At 36.3% G+C, this 11,859-nt stretch overlaps 1 pseudogene; it reads left to right on the forward strand.

Moving 5' to 3' along the window:
* Positions 1 to 10,329: 10,329 nt before the first annotated feature.
* Positions 10,330 to 11,309, forward strand: LOC149527917 (formate--tetrahydrofolate ligase pseudogene; annotated as a pseudogene).
* The last annotated feature ends 550 nt before the right edge of the window (positions 11,310 to 11,859 follow it).

The raw sequence follows: 11,859 nt of genomic DNA on the forward strand, positions 1-11,859 counted from the left end.
GCTTTCTATTGATCTTTTAAAGTTTGATTTCACTTTTATTTGAAAAACCTCAAAATTATATAAAACAAGGGAGCTACCCCTCTAAACGTAGAGGAAGGTTGCATATCAAGGGCCTATCCAACTATCATGAACAATTTGCCATGTAGACTCCATTGGGCCATTTTCAAGTGACAAATCTGTTTACCAACAAACTTTTGGTGACTCTGTTGGGGAGTGAAACAGGAAAGATTAATCAGTCACCTATGATGAAACAACATGGTATTGCCGCATGAGAATGTGCTTCTAGTTCTCTAGCTGAATCTTGGTTTCCAAGATGCGCAAGAAGATATTATTTTAGATTTGAACACTTTAGCCTCAAGGTGTAGACAAAGTACGCAACAATATCATCAAGTAAATCAAGTTCTAGAAGAAGAAGAAGAATTCAAAAAAATCTTGCGAAGAGCTCCTATTGGTGAAAATTTTGTAGCCATTGAAAGAATAGTTGCTATTCCAAGAAGAAATAGGCAAAATCTTGGTCACATCAAAGATCAAGTGAACAACAACCAGTAACATGGTTGATGAAAGGTACCTTCCCTTGAATGAAGGTTGGTGACTCTATTTAGAAGAGTGAATATTGGCGACTCTATTTGAGGTTCAAGTTCAAAACATGGTTTGGTACAAAGGGAAAGGGGAAAGTTATAGTGATAGTGACAGTGATGAGGAATACTTCTCATACTCAAAGAAACAAATCCCTAATGCACCTCTATAGGTAAATTTCTTGAAGAATTTCTATGGTGGCAGGAGGCTAGATCCTAGAATGGTTCATCCTTGCTAAAAAATGCACTTCATCTAAATCAACAATGAAGAATAATAAATGTATCTCTCATGCACCTTTGTCTAAACAAAATCAGATTTTTATTGATCCTAAGCAGGCTAGCTTCTTGAAGAGTTTCTATGGTGGGCTAAAAATAGACCTAGAAATTATCCATCCATCCTTGCTCCAAACTTTGCAAAAGATAGATGAAGAAGATGGTAAAGATAATCAGTTTTTCTCTCACAAGCCAAAATCATTTTTAAAAAGAAGTTCCACATGTGAGCATAATGAAGAACTTGATCAGAAAAATGATTCATGTGAATTGAGGATGGATAATGGTGGTAAAAAAGGTGTCCCCATGCCTACACCTATTTCTCATCAAAATCATACTTATGTTGATCCCAATCAGGTTGAGTTTTTAAAAAGCTTCTATTGCAATGCATGCCTAGATCCTAACAAAGTTCATCCTTCTTTACTTTAAACACTACAAGAACTTGAGAAAGAAAACCCATGCCATAATTATTTCCTTGGTAATAGAACATCTCCTGATCCAAATATTAGAAAGGAGTCATCTAGATCTACATGCATGAAAGAAGATGGGGATTTTATGTCTAATCAAGAAGATGGTAAGGAAATGAAGTCTATAAAAGAAGAAGCATCTGCTAATGTATCAAGGCATGACTGTGAAAATTTCAAAATCCAGGAGAACATATTCAACCTTCTCAATCCTAATGAGAAAGAAAAAGAAATACCAAATGTTGCTCAAGGAACTACACAACATTTGGTTAAAGATGAGAGAAATAAGGATCAAGGTGAATTGAATACTACTTTTATTCTTACTTGGTGCCTCAATGCTTTAGATGATGACTTCCTCAATGGAGAAAACCTTTGAAATGTCCCTTTACTAATTTTTATTGATATTTCCAGCCACAAATCAGAACTTTAAAATCAAACAACCAATATTACAAAGATCTGCCAATTTCCCAATAAAACCCAAATCGGGTATGTCCAAATTAGTGCCAAAAACTTCACAACTTCACAAATTATTAATAAATCTAAAAATAGACATTTTTACAGAATTTTCAGCAGCATAACAGCCTACAAAATGACATTTCCAGATTTTTATAGCCTTTACACAACAGCTCACAAATGTAGGGCAAAACTATGCTCAATCGGGCTCCCGAAATTAACACAAAAATGCCCGGAAACACCACAAAACACTCATAAACTATCTCATAAGTTTAATCATGACCCAATACATATATTTAGCTCTATTTTAACATCATAAAGTCTGAAATAGAGAAGCAAACCAAACTGATATGAAACACTCAACTGAAAACCCAAACTCAAACCAAAAACAACCCCGAAAACACCCAAATCGGCAGTATTCAGCACAAAGGCAAACTCTGTATGAGCATGCACATGGAATGGCTTCAAACTCCCATCCTTAGCCTTCCTGGAAACCTACAAACTCCCATTCTTGGGTCTCCTTCTCCACAGGTTTGGCAGCCTCTGAAGAACAACAAGAAAATTAGCAAGAATCAAGATGTAGAATGAGCCCAAAATGCCTCCAAACCCCTTTTAAAGAGGGCATAACCCTAACTCACGTCCAAGAGGGGTTAATAAAATATAATTTAATAATAATTTTTATTTATTAGTCCATTGGTTTCCAAAGATTAACCCCTTTTTCCGAAATTTCACCTTTTTGGAGCCTGCCTGCCTTAACAAAGTTTTTTTTTTTTTAATTATTTGAATAGGGGACATGACAAGTCCTCCCCTCCCAAATATTGCTTGTCCTCAAGCAATGAAGGTTGGAATTCTCAAGAATATGTTCTCCTTCCCAAGTTGCATCCTCTAGTGGTAATCCTTTCCATTTGACCAAATGCTCTATGATGCTCCTATTTCTCAACCTTTTCTCTCTTGTATCCAAAATCTCTTCTGGTATCAAAACTAATTTCCCTTCATCATCAAGAGGTGGCAATTCTGTAGATACTATGGTTTACTGGTCTAGAACCTTCTTTAAGCAAGATACATGAAAAATATTATGTATTTTGCTGTTTGGTGGGAGCTCCAATTCATAAGCTACCTCTCCTACCTTCTTGATGATTTTATAAGGCCCATAGAACCTTGGCTTGAGTTTCTCTGCCCCACTTCTCTTCAAGGTGCTTTGCTTATATGGCTGCAACCTGACAAATACCAAATCTCCCACCTCAAAAGATCTTTCAATCCTTTTCCTGTCAGCATATATCTTTTGTTGGTTTTGTGCATGTTGTAGATTATCCTTGAGGGACCTTATTATGTCTTGGCTTTGCTTGATGAAATCACTTGCTGTGGGTACTCTGCTATCGAAAAGTATTAGATCAACAAAGGAAAGGGCATCATAACCATAAAGAGCACGAAAAGGAGGCATACCAATAGACATGTGATGAGATGCATTGTAACAATACTCCCCTAGGTGTAACCATTTCACCCAAGCATGTTGTTGATTTGAAACATAGTTACTCAAATATCCTTCTATCCATTTATTAACTATCTCTGTTTGTCCATCTATTTGAGGGTGATAGCTAGTACTGGGAGTGAGTTCAGTTCCTGCCAAATGAAAGAGCTCCTTCCAAAAAGAGCTGAGGAATCTACTGTCCCGGTCACTAACAATGTTTCTAGGAAAACCATGTAATCTAAAAATTTCCTTGAAGAACAATTCGGCCACTTGTGATGCCTTGAAATTAGATGTGATAGGAAAGAAATGTGCATACTTAGTTAGTCTATCTACCACCACATATATGCAATCCTTACCTTGAACCTTGGGCAACCCAATGATGAAATCCATGGAAATACTTTCCCATTTTTGTTCGGGAATAGGAAATGGCTGCAACAACCCTGCAGAAAAATTTTGCTCACTCTTGCTTTGTTGGCATACCATACATTCCTTAATGTGTTTAAGGACATCCTCCTTCATACCCTTCCATGAAAACCGCTCTCGAATTTTCTTGTATGTCTTGAAGTATCCTTGGTGACCAGCCAAAGGTGTGTCATGAAAGGCCCTCAATATCCTCTCCTTAGTTTTTGACCCTGGCACTAAGAAGATCCTGTTCTTGTAATAAATCAATTCATCAACAACCTTGTACCTGTTATCATCCACTAACTTATCCAAAATCTTGGTGGCAAATGAATCTTTAGCATACTCTAAAATTATGGAGACTTTCCAATCAGCAGAGATAGATGATAAGGAACACAAAGTGGGCTTTCTTGAGAGAGCATCAACAACCACATTATTCTTTCCTTTCATGTATTCAATATCAAAATCATAAGCTTGCAATTTTCTTACCCATTTTTGTTGACGATCATTCAAATCCCTTTTGTTCAAGAAGAACCTGAGGCTATTATGGTCTATCTTTACAATGAATCTCCCACATACCAAATATTGACTAAACTTATGAAGTGCATGCATGATTGCCAACATTTTCTTATCATAGATGGAGTACCCTTTCTCTGATTGATTTAATTTTTGACTCTCAAATGCTATTGGATGTCCCCTTTGAGTTAGGACAGCCCCTATACCTTCTCCCGAAGCATCACATTCAACAACAAAAGGTAAAGAGAAATCTGGAATTGCAAGCACAGGGCATGAACTCATTACCTCCTTAAGCTTATCAAATGTTTTTTGTGCCTCTTCTGTCCAAACAAAAGCTCCTTTCTTTGTCAAATCAGTCAAAGGGGCAGCAAGCTGAGAAAAACCCTTGGCAAATCTTCTATAGTAGCTACACAACTCGAAGAAACCTCTCAACTGTGTAAGATTAGTGGGTGGAGGCCAATCCAAAATTGCCTGGATTTTTTGTTGATCAACCTCTACTCCTTTAGAGCTTATAATATGTCCCAAATATAGGATCTCTGTCAAACCAAACTCACATTTAGATAGCTTAGCATAGAAGGATTGCTGCTCCAAGATTCCCAAAACAGTGTCTATGTGCTTTAGATGCTCTTCCCATGTTTTATTGTATATCAAGATATCATCAAAAAATACCAAAACAAATTTTCGAAGATGCTGACTAAATACCTTATCCATACAAGATTGGAATGTTGCAGGTGCATTAGTGAGTCCAAATGGCATAACAAGAAATTCAAAGTGCCCATAGTGACATCTGAAAGAAGTCTTTTCCACATCTTCACTCCTCATTCGGATTTGATGGTAGCCTGATCTTAAGTCAATTTTTGAGAAGTATACAACACCATGTAACTCATCAATGAGTTCATCTATGCATGGTATGGGATACCTATTTTTTATGGTCTTCTTGTTTAGAGCCCTGTAGTCTATACACATTCTCATTGTACCATCCTTTTTCTTGACAAGTACCACAGATGATGCAAATGGACTAGAGCTAGGCCTTATGAATCCCATGTCCAAGAGTTCTTTAATAGTTTTTTCAATTTCTTCCTTATAACCTCTTGGATGGCGGTATGGGGTTGTTATAACTGGTTTGGCACCCTATTCTAACTCTATAACATGCTTAAAACCTCTATCTGGTGGTAATCCTGGAGGCAAATCATTGAAAACTATACTATGCTTATCAAGAATATTTTGAATTTCAAAATGGAAATTACCTTGATTCTTTGGAGAGCTTGTTGGTTGGATTATGACTCCTGCTGCCCATGTTACTTGTCCTCTTCGAAAAGTCCTCTCCATTCTCTTTGCAGAGACCGCCTTAGGTGCTTCATTTGATAACCCTCTCAATATGACTTCTTTCCCATTGGAATGAAATTTAAACTCCATAGTTTGATGGTTCATGTAATAGCCTCCGATAGAGTGCAACCATTGAACACCCAATACAAGATCTGTCTCCCCAATACCAACCACATAGAAGTCATCACATAACTCATAATCTCCTAAGGTCATCTTGAGTTGTTTCACCACCCGTGTGCAAGGCATAGTGAATCCATCAGCTACAGTAACATTGAATCCCTCAAAATCTTCTGCTTTAAGCCCTCTTTTCATGACAAATCCCTCATCAATAAAATTGTGAGTTGCCCCACTATCAAGAAGAACAGTCAACCTTTGCCCTGCTAGTACCCCTCGAATTCGGAAGGGATGGTATCTTGGGACTCCTGATAATGCTGCTAAAGTGCCATCCTTTCTGATTTCTTTTACTTTCTCTTCTTCTACCTCCTCCTTAGTATCATGAAATTCATCATGCTCATCTGAATCAGATTCTGAAGCAACTTCAATATAGTGCACTTGACCTTTCCCCAAACATCTGTGTCCTGGAACCCATGGTTCTCTACAAGTAAAACAAAGCTTTTTCCTTCGTAATTCACTCCTAGTCTCTTCATCTACCTTCTTTTTGCCACATTTGTCACATCTTTTGGTGGTAGTGTTGGGAAAGTCTTTTTCTAAAAATTTCCCTTATGTTGCCAAAGATTTGGGGGTTTTTGATTAGTGATTGATTTCATAGGCACGCAAGTTTCAAGTTGCAAGCTTCTTTTGATAGCTTCCTGTAAGGTTGAGGGTGAGAAAGCCTTAACCAAACCCTTAACAGAATCTTCTAAACCATCAAGAAAAAGATAAACGATCCTCTTTTCACTCATATCAGGTACCATAACAGCCACTTTTTGAAATTCTTCTATATACTCATTAACTGATTTGGTTTGCTTCAACTTTGACAATTCTTTAAAGTACTCTTCATCATCCTTGAGGTCAAATCTATCTATCACCCTTTGACTGAAATATTCAAATGTAGTTACCTGATCGTGACCTTGAGTAGTCATTCCATGATACCACCAATCATAGGCTGCATCTTCCAAGTGTAGACTTGCAAATTGAATAGCATCACTCTCTTTCATGGGGTTAAGTGTGAAGAAAGTTTGTAATTTTTGTAGCCATGCTCTAGCTGAAATTTTATTTGTTCCATCAAAAGTAGGTGCTGTAAACTTGCTTATTTTATTTTTGAGCTCTCTTCCACTTGTGTCATGCTCCCTCCTGTTCTCTTTCTTGGGCATCAAAGCGTTCATCATATCCACATATTCTCTAAAAGGAACTGAACTACGAAAGTCATCATCTAAGCCATTGTAAGTAGCTCTTAATGTAATCAAATTACCTGTAACCTCTTCCACTAGATTAATGGCTGAATTTGGTACTGGTGGCTCATCTGTAGGCAAGAAAATAGATTTGGTTGATTTAGATGGTGTGGATCTCCCATTTCTCGGCTCCTCTGAAGTGCTCCCTTTCTCATTAATAGATGCAATTCCTTGTAATTTTTCTGTCAATATTCGCAAAGCCTCTCTAGTTTCCGCCAAACCATTCACTATTTGCTTCTGAGTATTTTGGATGTCTTGGAAGAATTTCTTTGCCATCTCATCTGGATCAGCCATACTTTTTTCTTCCTTGGATTTTGTACTTTTGCTTTCAACTGGGGGTTTGATCAAATTTTTTTTATTCTTTTCTCGCTGAAAATATCTTTTTTCTCTTTCACTTAGTTGCATGCAATCATAAAATATGACATGCAAGATCTGGGTAGTTATCAAAACTTGATATGCAAGATCTAGGTAGTTGTTAAAACTGACATGCAACTTCTACAAACCCTCAGGCTGGCAAGATCACGGCTCTGATACCACTGAAATGTCCCTTTACTGATTTTTATTGATATTTCCAGCCACAAATCAGAACTTTAAAATCAAACAACCAATATTACAAAGATCTGCCAATTTCTCAATAAAACCCAAATCGGGTATGTCCAAATTAGTGCCAAAAACTTCACAACTTCACAAATTATTAATAAATCTGAAAATGGACATTTTTACAGAATTTTCAGCAGCATAGCAGCTTACAAAATGACATTTTCAGATTTGTATAGCCTTTACACAACAACTCACAAATGTAGGGCAAAACTATGCTCAATCGGGCTCCCGAAATTAACACAAAAATGTCCGGAAACACCACAAAACACTCATAAAATATCTCAAAAGTTTAATCACGACCCAATACATATATTTAGCTCTATTTTAACATCATAAAGTCTGAAATACAGAAGCAAACCAAACTGATATGAAACACTCAACTGAAAACCCAAACTCAAACCAAAAACAACCCCGAAAACACCCAAATCGGCACTATTCAGCACAAAGGCAAACTCTGTATGAGCATGCACATGGAATGGCTTCAAAATCCCATCCTTAGCCTTCCTGAAAACCTACAAACTCCCGTTCTTGGGTCTCCTTCTCCATAGGTTTGGCAGCCTCTGAAGAACAACAAGAAAATTAGCAAGAATCAAGATGTAGAATGAGCCCAAAATGCCTCCAAACCCCTTTTAAAGAGGGCATAACCCTAACTCACGTCCAAGAGGGGTTAATAAAATATAATTTAATAGTAATTTTTATTTATTAGTCCATTGGTTTCCAAAGATTAACCCCTTTTTCTGAAATTTCACCTTTTTGGAGCCTGCCTGCCTTAACAAAGTTTATTTTTTTAAAATTATTTGAATAGGGGACATGAAAACCTTCCTATTCATTCACCCCTAATCATTAATGATGAGAACTCTATTACTAAAGTTGATTCTTTAGAATATTTTTCACAATCTTCTACCATTGCCACTGATGAAGAAATAACCTCAAGTGAAATCTTGCAGACATCTCCGTTAACTCTTGAGATTGAAGTCTTTACTTTTGAGGATGTTGAGGAGTTTTTAGAAAGTGGTATGATCATAAAAATAGTAGAAGATTATTTTCAAGAGAAATATGATGAGTTTTCAAGAAATCCTTTTCAAGGTTACATGCAAGTGGAATATGAAGCTTTCCCATTTTGTGAAGATGGTAATAAAAAAGAATCAATCAACCAAGTTTGTGAAACTATTAATGAAAACTTAATAATAGGTACGATGGAAATAAGAATTAGAGATAGCCTTCAAATAAGAGAAGATGACACTTCAATTTCTCACTCTTTCGCATGCATGAAACCTGAATTTGAAGCATTCAAGTTCACAAGTGGGAACTACAATGAAGAAAACATTGTGATGGTATCTCGCACTAGAGAAGTACTTAGCCTTGAAGAAATGTGTTGTAATCTAATGATTTAAAAATGTGAAGATGAAGGCATAGATGATGATGCTCTTTTAAAAGAATTTCCCTTACATAAATATCAATTGATAATCAATTCTCCTGATCAAATAGATTCATTAGAGCATGTGTACACCAAAATGGAAAAGATGAGTGTTTATTCTTTGAGCAATTTGATGGGAGAAAAGGAAGAAATACATCATGGGAAGATTCAATGTGACAAGTATGTGCATTCATATTGGAATAATTTCATAGAGAATACAAACAAAATCATTCTTGTGGAAAAGAAAGAGTGTCTGGTGTAAAAAAATAAGTTCAGGAATTCATGATGACCAATCACTAGAAATTCAAGTAGAGGGCTTGCCAAATAGAGGAGAAGATTAGAGATGCATTCAGGAACTTGAGAGCCTTATACTTCAACTCTTTCAAAGTGAATTTGTGAATGGCATGCAACATGAAGTAGAGTTGATTCCAAAGTTAGATATTTTTGATGAGACATGGTTATTTGGATAAATTTCTTTATCAAGTGATGTGAAGCATACTAGGAATCTCAGAATTGGAATTCAAAGAGTGAACCTATACTTGAGTCCACAGAAACTTGAATGTTTCCATATGTTAGCATGCTATGGTATTCATTTTCCCCAACCAGTGAATGGGTTTGCATGATTATACCTGAACTCACTGGAGGTAGGAAAACCTACCTTTTATATAGTCTAGATAGGAGTTTTTGTTGTGTTTTTTTGTTGTGCCTGGTCTTCCTTTTAGTTCTCCTATTTTTGGTGTTTGTTTTCCCTTTTGCAAAGTGGTTCCTCGTGTGACTCTACAACCCAATGGATAAATCATTGTTCTAGTTTATCTGGATTTGAGCTTCATCCTTACAAAGTCCTTGTCCCCAGATAGAGCCAGCTATTGCTTGGATTTCAAAATTGCCTCATTTCCTCCTTTTTTTTGAGCTATGGTTATTCTCAGAATATGCCTCATTTTAAGCATTAAAATGGTCACTTACTCTTAGAGTTTTTGAAAAATTTTGCCCTTCAAATATCTTCAACTAGTTCTCAACTCCATACAACACTTCAAATTTTTAAAATCTGGCTCTCGAGTCAAAAAATTCTCACTGGTTAATGAAAGGAACCGAAATATGTATTTTCAACTTGATCATTAACCATTAACCTCTAAAAAGGTCAAGCTTAATTTTCAAAACACGTATTTCACTTTGAAAGCTTAACCATTAACCTCTTTATTAAAAGGTTAAGATAAGTTTGCAAAATTAACCTTTCAAAAGGTTAAGGTTTGGGGGTCAAAACATGTATTCCAAACCAAATCATTAATCATTAACCCTTTTTAGAAAGAGGATAATGTTTGATTCCAAAACATGTATTTTAAAGATAGTTATCAACTTACCTTGTTGCCCATTTGAAAAAGGTTAAAAATTAAGAGGTTAATTAGCCTCCATGAAAGTTGTCCTAAATGTTTGTGCCAAATGCAAAGAAACAATGACCATGATGCCAATGTTGGGGAATAGATAAAGAATGTTGAACAACTGAGAAAAACATGATTGACAGGCCCATAGCCAATTTGACGATAGATAAGGTATATAATTTGTTTAACCAAGTTTTTTTTTTGGTATAATCAACAAGATTGCGCTAAAGCTAGTAGGTCTAGAAGGATTTGTTGTGACAGAAGTAGGGTTTGGTGCTGATATTGGTACAGAGAAGTTCATGAATATAAAGTGCAGATACAATGGTTTGAAGCCTCAATGTGTTGCTTTAGTGGCCATAGTAAGAGCTCTCAAAATGCATGGTGGAGGACTAGACGTGTCTGCAAGAAAGCCACTAAATCGTGCTTATGTAACAGAGAATGTAGCATTAGTTCAAGCAAGCTGTGTTAATCTAGCCAAACACTTAAAAAACATCAAATCATATGGAGTTAATGTTGTCATTTCTATCAACATGTTTGCATCTGACATAGAGGCTGAGGTCAATGCTATGAGAAATGCTGTAATAGAACCTAGTGCCTTTGATGCTATTGTTTGTACGCATTAAGCACATGTGCAGTAGGAGTGGTAGATCTTGGTGTTTCAGTTTAGAGGGCCTGTGAGAAGAACAATAGATCTTTGTAGTTTTTGTACCCTTTGAACATTAGTATCAAAGAAAAAACTAATATGTTTGCCAAGTCATATGGAGCAGTTGCAGTCACATATTTAGAGCAGGCTGAGAAGTAGATTGAAACATACACCTTGCAAGGGTTCTCTAGACTTCCAAAGATATAGTATTCTTTTTCACATATTGCTTCATTAAAAGGGGCTCCTTTTGGTTTAACATTACCAATTAGAGATGTAACAGCAAGTATTGGGGTAGGATTCATCTATCCTTTGATAGGAACTATGAGTGCAATGCCTGGGCTGCCTACATGACCTTGCTTCTTTGACATAGATGTAGACATTGTAAGAGGAAGGGTCCTAGCTCTATCATAGGGATGTGTAAAATATATTGTGGCTTTGTATGTGACACTCAAAGTTCATTTCATTGGAATGCTAAGATGAATAGGGGTATGATCAATAGCTAAATTGAATAAAGGGACATTTATTAGAATATTCAATCAATGCAAGGCATTGACAGTGGGCATAGATACAGACTGTAAAGTGAGCCTTGGAGCACATGGTCCTAGGATACAAATTCAAGTGAAGAGTTGCATGTTGGGGCAGGTCTAACAGAACCATATAATGAAGCATGGTGTGCTATTGAATATTATGAAGAAAGTGACACTATTCTCAGATTACTACTAAAACACTTAAGCCTTGATAATGAGAATAATGGAAGAACATTAATTTTTCATGCAATCCTTTTTCGTAATTCAAGGGCTACTCAAGTGCTTTTAGATGCTGGAGTTAATGCTGATTTTTATGTAAGATTAACAAATGGACATGAATTTCAACCTATTCACATGGCATTAAGAATGGGTTATCAAAGTATTTTAAAGTAGTTGATAGAACATGGATGTGATTTGAATGCAAGGACAAAAAG

Source organism: Cupressus sempervirens, unplaced genomic scaffold (assembly GCF_028749045.1).
Source record: "Cupressus sempervirens isolate cs-2001-9-10 unplaced genomic scaffold, ASM2874904v1 CseChr00c100005_01, whole genome shotgun sequence".
Classification (NCBI taxonomy): domain Eukaryota; kingdom Viridiplantae; phylum Streptophyta; class Pinopsida; order Cupressales; family Cupressaceae; genus Cupressus; species Cupressus sempervirens.